The sequence below is a fragment of the Periplaneta americana genome, chromosome 1 (genome assembly GCF_040183065.1).
Source record: "Periplaneta americana isolate PAMFEO1 chromosome 1, P.americana_PAMFEO1_priV1, whole genome shotgun sequence".
In the NCBI taxonomy this organism is placed as follows: domain Eukaryota; kingdom Metazoa; phylum Arthropoda; class Insecta; order Blattodea; family Blattidae; genus Periplaneta; species Periplaneta americana.
In genome coordinates, this window is record NC_091117.1 from 47,500,963 (window position 1) to 47,514,702 (window position 13,740).

Below are 13,740 nucleotides of genomic sequence, written 5' to 3' on the forward strand. Positions count from 1 at the left end.
ACCGATTTTGTTTAACGACGACTTTGGAAAGCAGATGGGGATCGAATCATTATTTTGAGATGTCAGGGCTACGATAATATCGCAGTCTAGTATATACAGTCACGAAGCTTGAGTTGTGAGGGTGCTAGGAACAATATACTGTGCAGGTACTATTTCGCATTATCTGTAATGAGGCGATAGTAGCGAGCCTAGTGGTTAGCAACTATCTATGGATATATATTTACTACGTATTGAGCTTCGTGACTGTATATACTAGACTGTGGTAACATACTCATTTTTCATATAAAGCCACAATTCTTCTGATGAATCTATCATCTGTGGGATTGACCATAAACTGACAACAAATATCCACACTGCGGCGTTGAGCCTGTTCAGGTGTCAATTCATGAGGTACAGATCTACAACTTCTATATGATTTTCTAATTGTCTTAATGTGGTGATGTATTGTATCTTTTGTGGCTCCAAGTTCTTCTGAAAACCTAAGAATACTTTTATTTTGTGGATTTTCTTCCAAAACTTGGTCTGCATTCTCAATATTCCATACCTTAAGTCTTCCTGGATGTTGTAAATCTTTAACGTCTCCTACATTATTGAGACGATAGAATCATCATTGTTCTATACTGTACGTTTACTAACGACACCTTCACCCGCCACATCACATAATCTTCGAGCCACGACAGCAGCTTTATAAATTTGTTTCCTGCAGTGGTTTAGAAGGACACTAGTCTCAAACTTTATAGCCTCCATTATATATTCTTTATATTGACAACTGACTACTGTCAGCTGCTCACAACACGCAGTAATAACCATAGTGTCCTGTAAATTGAATTGGCCAACTAAAGACAATCGTTAACATCTTAGGAAACATCATACTTAAAAAAACTACATTACTTAAGAGAGGATCTAATACATAAACTATTGAATGTACAGAATCACTCTGAAATGTTACTGGATGCGGTGAATGCAACGGCTGTAACATAGAGAATTAATGTTACATAATGGCTTATGTTATAAATTTGAATCTCGCCTACGCAGAGGTGCAGTATTGTGTAGATCGTTTGTGAACTGTATTGTCAGGAGAATGTTTCGACAATGAACTAAAAAAAGACTCTTCTACATAATCATAACAAAATGTAACATCATCAAATATAAAATCAACAAAGAAGTCATGTCTGGTGACATAGGAGGCCACAGAATGGGACCTGCTCTTCCAATCCATCTCCTTGGAAATTAATGTTCTAGACTGGTCTTGACTTCTCTGGCGTGATGTGGAAATGGTTTCTCTGAAGAATATGAGGAACTTCATCATTTCTCAGCATAAGTGATTCCTTTCAGACGTTCAGCTTCGGACTCTCATGCTTATGTTCAACAACCAAATGTGAGTTTTCACTTCTCAAATTCTCCAGTTATGTCTGTCAAATATGACAGAAACATGGAAGTCGACTTCATCGGAAAATACATTAATTTATTTTCATGTATAGCTACGGTGCAACGTTTCCTGAACAAACGCAATTAGTTGATGTTTTATTTTCTGTAATAATAATTTAAGTAATAGGAACAACAGAAAATATGAAAACAATATAGAATATCACAATTGAACAACTTAGGAAACGTTAGATATTAAAAAGTATATATTACAATAAATCGCTTGCGAGATATGAAATTATTGTGTAATTCTGCCGAAAAGTCTAAAATACAGTTCGTAAGAGATACTAATCTAGTTAAGTTGTGATGCATTTGGCTTGTCTTTGTTAAAGGTAAGACAGAAGGTTGTAGCAGACTAATACAACATAACATGTTAACGCTCTATTCAAAATATATTATTTTTGTCCTATATTTTGTATTTATACTAATCATTTTGTGACGCAATGAAAAAAAATCGGCGGTATACATTTATATCCTTTTTTCTCTATGAAGTTCAGAATGTTATACCTTATTTTATTTACAACATCAATGCTCTAATTGAATTATATAAATTTGGGCATACAGAATAAGAAATGAAGCTGTGTTGGAAAGAGTGGGTGAAGAAAGAATGATGCTGAAACTGATAAGGAAGAGGAAAAGGAATTGGCTGGCTCATTGGCTAAGAAGAAACTGCCTACTGAAGGATGCACTGGAAGGAACGGTGAACGAGAGAAGACTTCGGGGTAGAAGAAGATATCAAATGATAGACGATATTAAGATATATGGATCATATGAGGAAACAAAGGGGAAGGCAGAAAATAGAAAAGATTGGAGAAAGCCGGGTTTGCAGTGAAAGATTTGCCCTTGGGCAGAATATTAAATGAATGAATATTTGTTACAAATCTGAATTTATTTTATTGAATTATTGGTTAGATCTTTTTCATAAATCACTTTCTCCTAGTAATACAAAATTTTAAATATGGTTTTCACGTGGTGTAATTGGACAGTCCCTGGGAAACCTAGGAGTTTGACCTTTTTATAATATCAAAATATACGCAAATTGTGTTTTTTCATGAATAGCTTCTTTTGTTTTATAATGGTGTTGTAAGCACATATCTTGTGCTTCTATTTATTTAGTCTAAATAAGGGTTGCCAGAAACATTTTTAACACAAAATAAACCCGCAATACTTTATAAAAATTATGAACTCATTCAACCAGTTTTTAGAGAGTAATTTTATTACCTCGTATTATACGAGAGAATTCGTAGCACCGGGATACAAAACCCTCCTTCACCTAAAAGAGGGAAAAGTTTTGTAATGTCATTAAAGCAATGTTACCCGGCAACAGATTAGAACTGGTCCGGTCAAGAATGTATTAAGCTAACGTAGAAGCTGAAACGAGTAATTCTCACAGATTTTGAGGGTGCTCTGCCCGAATACGCGTTCCTGAACTTTCTAAATAACCTCTCTTTATATGTAAAAGAAATTATTAATCCTCTACTAGATACTTTGAACAGCCATATTGCTTTTAATTTTTATTTCGTATTTTTAACACCAGTGGCGAACTGGTCGAAAAATTTAAGGTATAAAGTAAGAACATTACATGTAGTCAGAATTTAAGCTAGAAAAGAAATAATTATCGGAAAAACGCACAAGTGAAAAATATATTTGTGAAAATTGCGAAAAAGATTTGCAACATTCTAAATCAATGTACAGAAAGATAACATTAATAAGATTTGCAGAAAAAAATATTTTATTGCTTCTTGGTGTTTTAATTATTTCGACCAATCTTACCTACTTTTTAGAACCAACTACTCCTGAATTTACATCACATTAAAATACGTCTTTGAACAAGCGAGTTGGCTTAGACGGTAATGCTTGGGACTCGCATTCGGGAGGTCCCGGGTTCAAACCCGTGGTCGACCAAGCTGACTGGTAATTTTCATGGATTTCCTTAGTCGCAAAGTTGAACATCGGGCTAGAAATTTATACATCATTATTCATCACCGCCTCAATCACCAATATTATAAACATTAATCAAAATTTAAAATCAATTAACATGAACACAAGCCATCATTACAATAGAAACAGGAACTCAACAAAAGTAAAAACGACCTACTGTTATACCCAAAGATCCTAAACACGCGATAAGGCCATAGATGTTAAAGCGTGTATAAATAAACTTAGGGGAGAGTCGGGTAGTATCGGACAGTGCGTTTTTTTCATCTACAACCATATGGTAGTACCTGAATGACATGGTTACGTTTCTCTATGCGACAACATAGAAACGTAACCATGTCAATCAGGTACTATCATCGTGTGGTAGATGAAAGAAACTCACTGTCCGATATTACCCGATGTCCGATACTACCCAACTCTCCCCTAAGAAAACAAAATGTGAATAATCTCAAGGGAAAAATTGTTCCGGGGCCGGCTATCGATCCCGGGACCTCTGGTTGAACTTACCAGCGCTCTGCCAACTGAGCTACCCGGGAACTCCACCCGACACCGGCTCAACTTTACCCTTTATATCCAAACAACTTGCGTGGGCTGACGAAACGCCAGAGACCCACATCGAGTGCACACAAACTCTGTGTGACTTGGAATTGTGGTTTTCTGTTAACGTACACAGTGACGTATATATTATGCAAATCTAGTCCTTCAGGTGAAGCTCCCTGTAAAGCAGATTTGAATAATTTCAAGGGAAAAATTGTTCCGGGGCCGGGTATCGATCGATTGTTGAGACGGTGTCGGGTGGAGTTCCCGAGTAGCTCAATTGGCAGAGCGCTGGTACGTTCAACCAGAGGTCCCGGGATCGATACCCGGCCCCGGAACAATTTTTTCCTTGAAATTATTCAAATCTGCTTTACAGGGAGCTTTACCTGAAAGACTAGATTTGCAAAACAAAATGTGTTTATTTTTATGATCACTCCATTGAATGCATTTAGGGAATCAAATTCTTTAGGCGTAGGTCCTTCAAGATTTATTGTTAGCAGATGCTATTTTTTTTTTTTTTTTTTTTTTTACTAAAAGGCTGTTTCTAATTTCAGTTTTTACAAGATTCATGCTACTAAATCTCACAATAATTTACAGTACGCAATGGAATCGTTGCAGCATACTGTAGAACTAAATAAATTAGAGCAGCGTTTCTCAAACTGTGGTCCGAGGTCTGTTCTTGTGGTCCTTCAAAAAGGACAGAAGAAAAAATAAAATTCAAACGAATTTCGTATCACACTATAGCTGAAAATCTCAGAGTTTGGAAATGGCACATGGCATCACCTTTCACTTTTTCTCCCAGTATTGCCATTTTATAAAATTTATTACCCTACCTGTCTACCGACTTCCCACTCTACTCTCAGCAACAAAAGAGAGATTCAAAGCACTATGAACGTGGTGTTTCTCGCCATCTTTTCCCAACAAATCAGCTGATGACATGTGGCTAAGTACATAGACATATCTCCCACATGTATTCTCAAAACTAAACCAACTAAATCTCTCTCTACAAGGTAATTCTTTGACTTTTCTCAATGTGCATGAGGAAACAGTTTTCGAGAGGAAACTTGTTTTGTGGGTCAGTTCCGTAAAACAGAGGATTTTTTTTCTCACTATTTTCAACCCTAGAGTCTTTTTTTGGTTGAAAATGATTCCGTTATTGGAAAAGAATTATGCAATGACATATGTTCGCATCTCGAAACTCTGAGGTCACAATTTGAAGCTTATTTTCCAAGTAAATATGACGACTTTCATGGGTTCGTGATCCTTTTCATTGCGATATTAAAGATAACAAACTTCCATTGAGTGAAAAAGAACAGTTAATTGAACTCTCGAATGACACCAGTCTTAAAATGAAATTCCAAGCGGAAAGTATGGTTAATTTCTGATCCTTATCACAAGTGAAAAGAGAATATAGTGAACTGTACAATGATGTTTTACAGATTTTAATATTCAGTTTGCTTTTACATATCTGTGTGAGAAAGGGTTTTCATCACTAACTCTAATAAAACCAAAGTACCGAAATCGACTCGATGCATGTGACGATCTCCGACTTAAGCTTACCAGCATACAACCAAATATAGAACAACTGTGCAAAAATCGGCAGCCTTATCTATCTCATTAATATGAGTACCAACATTTACTCTTATTTTGTTTAGTTAATAAGTTAAAGATTTTCAAACTCTAATAGCCTTGATTTATTAAAAAAACGAAAATTAATTTTTTTCTATTAACATTAACTTAATTAGTTAATACTAATATAAAATTAAATTAATTTTAATTAATTCTGTTTTAAAATATAAATATACTGGTATTAAAATATGCTACATAAATGATACATTTGCTTTTGAAGGGAACAAGAGTAAGGTGGTCCGCGGAACTGTTCTGACTTAAAAAAAGTGGTCCCCGGTTCAAAAAGTTTGAGAAACGCTGAATTAGAGTAATTTGTTCAATTAACTTGTTAATACACATTATTAATTGTACCATCTCTTTGAAATCCATTTCTGAACATATATTGCACAATATCTTCTTGAACATTGCCAATTCAATTTACATTTAAATCTTCAAATTTTCTATAACTCACCAGTTCATACACGTCTCTGATTTCATTTTCTTCATAATCATCTTCATTTCCGAAGTTTTTCAAATCCAATGTGATTATTGAATTTCATAATATATTTTCAATGGAAGTTAGTCGCTTTTTAGAAGTCGAATAATAAAATTTGACAGATGCGACTGTAGCTTAAACCTTGTACGTAAGTAAGGTTATTTAAAAAAAGATGTTAGAGATCTGCCAGAAGGAAATGGAGAGGAAGATTCTAGGCATGGTCTGTTTGGAAGACAGAACTCGGGTACAGAGTTTATGAAGGTGACAGGTGTCAAAAATTCCGTAACGACAGCTAAGAACATCAAATTGAGATTGGCAGGATATGTAGTGAGAATGGACTACAAGCGATGGACACACAAAACAGATTGCGACCCAAGAACCGACTACTGTCCCACGACAGAGAAGATGATGGGCAGATGACTTGAAGGTCCACTTTGGTAGTAACTGACATCCAAGGCAAAGGATCGAGAGGAATGAAGATGTCAACTGAAGAAAGCACTAAGACAAGCACGTGAGCATATTTCCCAAAGTGACTAGTAGGAACTGTCAAAATAGCTCCTTGCTTAGGCAAGAGGCATTTACCCTTAGGGGATTTCATGTCATAATCCTAATGAGTCAATATAATATGCATAGTAAGAGTAAAGAACTAGGCTTTGGTAAGAAGATATACATAATAAAATTTGATGCAGTAGAAAGTTGTAGTTTGGTTCAACTAAATTTGGTGGGTCACTCATAATGTCATAACAGCTTATTCTCCTCCACTACATGGTTTAGTCAACATGCCTGTACCGCCTTAATTCCTCCAGCCATCTCTTTCTTGGTCTGCCCATGGATTTTTTTCCTGTTGGTTTGTACGTCCACGCTTCATTTGCTAGTCATGTTTCTGGCATTCTTTTAAATTTTATCATCATCGCTCTCTGTAATCTTTTAATTTTCATGTATACTGTTCATGTCTAATTCATTTCTTATGTCTCGGGTCCTCAAAAGCTCAAGTGTTGTGCTTTCTTTAACCTGTGAGAGAAATTTCATTTATGAAGTTTATATTTTACTCTCTTGTTTTTCAGTAGTTGTTCGCATTTCACCACCACATAAGGTAACTCAAATATCTACGAAAGAAAAAGTAGAATTGGCAAAACATTAATGGAATCTGCTTTGTTAAGTTTGTTGGATCTTTTACTTTATCGAAGAGGTAATATGAGAACTACCACAGTCCACCGATGTGCAGTAACGGTTAGCATGTCTGACCGTGGGACGAGCGGGCTCTGGTTCAAATCCTGGTTGAATCCTTCAGAAGGCAGTTTCTTCTCAACCAGTCAGTCAATTCCTTTTCCTCTTTCTGAACAGTTTCAGCATCATTTTTCTTTACCCACTCTTTCCAACACAGCTTCATTTCTTATTCTGTCTGTCCATTTTACACGCTCCATCCTTCTCCATATCCACATTTCAAATGCTTCTAGTCGTTTCTCTTCACTTCGTCGTAATGTTTATGTTTCTACCCCATGCAATGCTACACTCCATCAAAGCACTTCACCAGTCTTTTTCTTAGTTCTTTCTCTAGAGGTCTGCAGAAGATGCTCATTTTTCTATTAAAAGCTTCCTTTGCCATTGCTATTTTCCTTTTGACTTCTTGGTAGCAGCTCATGTTACTGCTTATAGTACATTCCAAGTATTTGAAGCTGTCGACTTGCTCTACTGTCTCATTTAGAATTCGCAAGTTTATCTCTTTTACTTTTCATCTTATGACCATGATTTTCGTCTTGTTGGCATTTATCTTCATTGTATACTGCTCACAGCTGTCATTTAGCTCCCGTAGCATATCCTTTAGTATCATCTCCTCTTCTGCTAACAACGCCATATCCTCAGTAAGTATTATTGATTTTATTCTTCTTCCACCTACTAATCACTCCTCCCATGTTCTGAAAACAGTTCTTCACTAAATCCTCCAAGTAAATGTTGAACAGAGTAGGTGACAAGGGGCATCCTTGTTGTATTACTCTTCCTATTTCACTTCCTTCTGATGTAATTAGAAAATGATAAAGTTCTATTATCGTGATAAAGAAGAGAAATGAGGCACTAATGATATAATTTACATGTAACTGTAATATATCACAGATCTAGGAAATGATTGAAATTATCCAGATACATACCGAGCGTTCATCTTCTCGTACAGAGTTAAATTAAACACCCTGTAGAAGATAGATTATACAAAGTCAGACATAACCGAAGACCGTAGTATTAAAATAAGATTTGTTTGATCCTGAACACGTATTTTGATGGTCTGTGATCCTATCACACACCGCCAGTTGGACACTGATACAAGGGTTTTGGTAACACGAAGCTTCGGGGCATAAAAGAAAGATTGTGAGTCTTGCCTTTAATTTCGGCACGTATATGAGGATATAACATGGGGTTGAGAGAACATTCACGGGAGGATCCAGCATTTTAACTGTTCCGGCGATTGTTTTTTTACGACCTTCTTTCCTCGTAAAAAAGTTCTCTCTTAATTCCTCTTAATACCTACCGGCCTTTCGCGCTACAGCGTCTCCACGCTAGCACGGTTAAGTTTTAATGCAAACTACAGTTCACACACAGTTCCTTTCTACGGTTCTCCCTATCTGATACGTTTATAATTCAACCCTTTTCTTTGCAAAGCCGATCCTTTGCTATGCAGTATTTCTTTAAAATACCTGTTAACAATTCTACTGCTGTTGAAAACGCAAACAAATTAATTCTTTGTATTAAATCGCGAAAGAAGATTTCTTTAAGTAGGAGAAGGTTCTCTGTTTAACTTTCTTAATATAACTGACGAAACGCAACAATTAACTAGACGAGAGAAATGGCTTCCCTTGTCAGATATCCAGCATTAAATCATACCAACAACGCAACATTTGCAATACAAAATATAGATGGTTAAAAAAAGAAAGTTGACTCTAATATCTTGAAAATTATTTCATGTACAAAAAATACATTACGTGTATCAGATGTCCCCTTCGATGTAATTTAACTTGTAATTGTCGGTTTGTGTATATCTCAAATATTTGACACGCTATTGGAGGTGAAAGAGTTATTTACATTACGTGTAAAATATGTAGATTTTGCTTCTTTCATAGTGTAATCAGTTATGGTACCTACTTTAATATAAGGAAACAGTTGTCATAATGAAGAAATTCTTATTTCACAAAGGAAAGCTATAAGCTAATTTTAATGTCTAATTATGAAACTGACTAAAGTAACAATCTGACATAAAGACAGTCTAAGGGTGGAATTCATAGTCGTCACTTATAAAATGAGTGAACCCTTAAGTAATAAGTGTTTGCTTATAATAAGGGAACCCTTAAGTCAATTCCGAATTCATAGACAACACTTATTTTCACGTAATGAGTGCTCCCTTACAGCTGCCGGACATGACGTCATAACAAAAGCTGACTCTCATTGAACTAATCGAAAGCAGCTCTACATGTGGAGTTGCTATAACAACGAGTTATCAATATTATTGTACTGAATAAGTTATATATAGCAATAGTTTCATGATATGTTAAATTCTAGTTGCATGTAAGTTATAGTTATAATCAGATATCCTACTAATTGGAACACATGTTCTGTAGTAGTGAATTTCTTAAATAAATAAATTAAGCCTATTAGGCCTACTATATAATACTGTAATCCTCAAAATCATTCTCAGTATCCATTTTGAAAATGAGTGGTCACTTAAGGGTACAGATCAGCTCACTTAAGTAATCACTCATTATGTGAATGAGGGACAACTATGAATAAGAAATGAGTATAAGTAACCACTTAAGGGTTCACTCGTTTATAAGTGACGACTATGAATTCCGCCCTAAATATGAAATCAATTGAAATAACAGTAGTCAGAATAGAAAAACAATTTGAAATATAAGGAGTCTATATGAAACCAAGTAATATGGAAACAAACGGAAATAAAAGGAGTCTAAATATGAAATAAAGGTTGTCTAAATATGAAAAAAAATCTGAAATAAAAGGTGTCTGAATATGAAAACAACCGAAATAAAAGGTGTCTAAATATGAAAAAAAAACTGAAATAAAAGGTGTCTGAATATGAAAACAACGGAAATAAAAGGTGTCTAAATATGAAGTAAAAGGTGTCTAAATACGAAAAGAAACTGAAATAAAAGGTGTGTGAATATGAAAACAAACCAAAATAAAAGGTGTCTATATATGAAAACAAACCGAAATAAAAGGTGTCTATATATGAAAACAAACTGAAATAAAAGGTGTCTGAATATGAAAACAAACCGAAATAAAAGGTGTCTAAATAAGAAATAAAAGGTGTCTAAATATGAAAACAAGCTGAAATAAAAGGTGTGTGAATATGAAAACAAACTGAAATAAAAGATGTCTATATATGAAAACAAACCGAAATAAAAGGTGTCTATATATGAAAACAAACTGAAATAAAAGATATCTGAATATGAAAACAAACTGAAATAAAAGGTGTCTGAATATGAAAACAAACCGAAATAAAAGGTGTCTAAATATGAAAACAAGCTGAAATAAAAGGTGTGTGAATATGAAAACAAACTGAAATAAAAGATGTCTGAAAATGAAAACAAACCGAAATAAAAGGTGTCTATATATGAAAACAAACTGAAATAAAAGGTGTCTGAATATGAAAACAAACCGAAATAAAAGGTGTATAAATAAGAAATAAAAGGTGTGTGAATATGAATACAAACTGAAATAAAAGATGTCTGAATATGAAAACAAACCGAAATAAAAGGTGCCTAAATATGAAATAAAAGTTGTCTAAATACGAAAAGAAACTGAAATAAAAGGTGTGTGAATATGAAAACAAATCAAAATAAAAGGTGTCTATATATGAAAACAAACCGAAATAAAAGGTGTCTATATATGAAAACAAACTGAAATAAAAGGTGTCTGAATATGAAAACAAACCGAAATAAAAGGTGTCTAAATAAGAAATAAAAGGTGTCTAAATATGAAAACAAGCTGAAATAAAAGGTGTGTGAATATGAAAACAAACTGAAATAAAAGATGTCTAAATATGAAAACAAACCGAAATAAAAGGTGTCTATATATGAAAACAAACTGAAATAAAAGATATCTGAATATGAAAACAAACCGAAATAAAAGGTGTGTATATATGAAAACAAACTGAAATAAAAGGTGTCTGAATATGAAAACAAACCGAAATAAAAGGTGTCTAAATAAGAAATAAAAGGTGTCTAAATATGAAAACAAGCTGAAATAAAAGATGTATGAATATGAAAAGAAACCGAAATAAAAGGTGCCTAAATATGAAATAAAAGTTGTCTAAATACGAAAAGAAACTGAAATAAAAGGTGTGTGAATATGAAAACAAACCGAAATAAAAGATGACTAAATATGAAGTAAAAGGTGTCTAAATATGAAAAAAAAACGAAAATAAAAAGTGTCTAAATATGAAAACAAACCGAAATAAAAGGTGTATAAATATGAAAAAAAACGAAAATAAAAGATGTCTAAATATGAAATAAAATTTGTCTAAATATGAAAACAAACGTAAATAAAAGTTTAACTCTATTAAAATAAAAGGAATTTTAATACAGTATAAAACTAACTGTAATAAAAGGAATCTAAATATGAAACAAACTAAAATAAATAAATTTGAATATGAAAATGATTACAAGTCGGGGACCACTGCTCTAATATTTTTGTTTTTCCTTTCCTTCTTTGTTATATTTCTTCCGTACTTCTGTCCTACATTCTGTTCCCCTCTTTCTGTACGTATATTTGTCTCTCACTTTCTTATCTCTTCCTTTAACTCCTTTCCTTCCTTCCCTCTTACTTACTTTCTTCGTTCGGTCTTGTTTCATATTTCTTTGAGCCATCACGACTGAAGAGTGCAAAGGGTTAAGAAGAATGAATCTTTTCCCTCGAGTGCTGTGATCTGGATGAAAGCGATAAAATTGCCCGCTTAAAAGATACAGCCCTGCTAGTTTTTCTGGGGGTTCTCTTATGGTTTCCCATCCATCTCGCGTGGCTTTTTATGTGCAGTCGAGATGCTTCATAGTTCTTATACATGATTACTCACAAAGCGCCTGCCTCGGTGCAGGCAACAGATGTCAACATCAGCTCGGTCTCAAGAAACCTCGGACATCTCCGTTTTTCTTCGGCATGAAGTGTATGTGAATTATTGGCCCCTGAAGAATGTTGCGGTTTAAGGAAATAGGTTATGACTCAGACAGACCTTAACCAACATTTGGTTCGATTCTCTTCCAAGGCGAAAATTCATTTCAAACAACTGACTTCGAAAGCAAGGTATAACATATATTAATATCTTAAGACATGATTTATGATACAATGTATTATACAGGAAGTCTCATTTATCTTCTTCATTCAAAATACTTTTTTTTCTTATAGGGTAGACTCGGCTAATTCCGAAATATTAAGAAATAAATCTATCATATTTTTATCAAAATGTTTAATGAAAAATATTATCAAAGTATGTATGCATGGACGAAACCTTTCATTACCAAATGAGATAAAGAGACCTATTAAAATGAAAATATATTTAGTTTCATATACATTACAGTTGAAAAAGAACAACTCGGGTAATTCCGCAACAGTGCGGATAAATCCGCAATAGGACTTGGCTAATTCCGCAGTCGTAAATAATTATGAAATACATTATGAAAGTAACATAAAAGGAACAATTTACATTTAACAATGCTCACTTTCTTCACAGCTGTGTAGCAAAACACGAAAAACAGCCAACTTTCGATGTTTCACTGTATTGCCGACGGAGGTGTCAACGAATATCCTTGATTTTCTTCTATAGCACTGCAGAGGACATGCCTCCTGTTGACAGCCTCTCAAAACTTACGTTCAAGCTATTGTAAAGCCGCAGTAAAATCATATATTATACTACAGAATTACCCGTACTGCGGAATTAGTCGAGTTTCCCCTATGCTAAATGACAAATTGTTTAAAAAAAGGTGTTTAAGTATAATACGGGATTAATACTATGTGCATATCTTTCTTATAACCTTGTTTCATAGCTACGTCATAGTTTTGTTTTATTACAAAAGGTAATAGAATAACTGATATTCTTTATTGCATCCGATAGTGTGCGCTAGTGTGCCGCACTAAGTGTCGATAATACAACTGGGCCTGATCGATTACCACGCTATATTTTGATCAAAGAGTACAGCTAGAGCAATATTATTCTAATTATTCCGCGCTCTTTGATTTGTTGTTCTGTGGTTATAAGGCATTTACAGTCATAAAATTACAATAGAATACGAACTTCTGTTGGAGAGGCGTCCATTTTTGTCTCAATATACAACTCTTAACAGGGGATTTCATGTGTATAACTACTGCCAAGCAATTCCCTTGTATAGTCCGGGTCAGCTTACTTAATACCCTAAGGGTAAAACCTAACCATTTTCCCCCCATTAATACCCTAAGGGTGAAACCTAACCATTTTCCCCCCATTACTACATATGCTAGTGGATTGTGGTCATTTTCTAGTTTGCAGGTTGAATTTTCTTTTGCCAACTTCGTTTCGAATTCCGATACTGACATATACTACAAATGGTAGTGATTTTGTAACTGGTATGTTGGTAGTTGAGACAAATGTTGCCGGTACTGGAGTTCCATGAAACTGAAATTGTACTAGACTTCTGAGCCTGTTACCGGAAGCTAGTGAAATTTGAACATGCTCGTACTAATAATTAATTAATATCAGCATTAAT

The 13,740-nt window shown here is 34.3% G+C and overlaps 1 protein-coding gene across 1 annotated transcript in view; it reads right to left on the reverse strand.

Annotated features, from left to right (window-relative positions):
• mmd (disintegrin and metalloproteinase domain-containing protein mind-meld) overlaps positions 1 to 13,740 on the reverse strand; it is a 1,174,763-nt gene that overhangs the window by 396,014 nt on the left and 765,009 nt on the right. The window lies entirely within an intron of this gene.